Raw genomic sequence first — 765 nt, forward strand, 5'->3', positions numbered from 1 at the left:
AAACACAAATTACTCGTCAAATCTTCACACCATTCATGAACTTTAATAGCTATGCATTCGATCTGCCATCACCAAACACATATTATTCGTCAAAGCTTCATACCTTTCATCAAATTTATAGGTAAAGCTTCACTCAATCAAGATTAAGAAAAGAACGTTAGGACTTCACTACAACAGCAAATCTATTGTGTATAAGAGACATACAACAGCAAATCTATTGACCTTAGGCTTCGACGTCGATAGTTAGCGACCTCTGAGGAGGGTGGGTCCAGGCTTCAAAGTGACGCCTGCATTAGGAAAATATTGAGCTATCGATGCGCTATTATTGGTAAAATCAATTTCTAGAAAAAAAAAATGAATTAAGTCTACAGCACCCGGTATTCCCAAGCGGTCTCCCATCCAAGTACTAACCAGGCCCGACGTTGCTTAACTTCGGTGATCTGACGAGAACCGGTGTTTTCAAGGTAGTATGGCCGTAAACAAGGATGCACCAACAGTGCAACACTTCGATCATCGAGTTCATTGAATGATATTTCAAGTTGTGATGTGTATAAGAGACAGTCTGTACAGTACACATCATACGGGAAAAAAATCCGTAGAGCTGTCGATTCGCTACTAAATTGGTAAAATGAATTTTTAGAAAAATATAAATGAAATAAGTCTACAGCACCCGGTATTCCCAGGCGGTCTTCCATCGAAATCCTAACCGGGCCCGACGTTGCTTAACTTCGGTGATCGGACGAGAACCGGTGTTTTCAAAAAAGT

At 40.4% G+C, this 765-nt stretch overlaps 1 non-coding gene across 1 annotated transcript; it reads right to left on the reverse strand.

Annotated features, from left to right (window-relative positions):
* Positions 1-362: 362 nt before the first annotated feature.
* On the reverse strand, positions 363-481 carry LOC117111116. The gene has a single exon (XR_004445819.1). It is a non-coding gene; the product is annotated as a 5S ribosomal RNA (ribosomal RNA).
* Positions 482-765: the final 284 nt, after the last annotated feature.

Source organism: Anneissia japonica, unplaced genomic scaffold, assembly GCF_011630105.1.
Source record: "Anneissia japonica isolate Jap-2015-1 unplaced genomic scaffold, ASM1163010v1 scaffold1717_len765_cov71, whole genome shotgun sequence".
Classification (NCBI taxonomy): Eukaryota; Metazoa; Echinodermata; class Crinoidea; order Comatulida; family Comatulidae; genus Anneissia; species Anneissia japonica.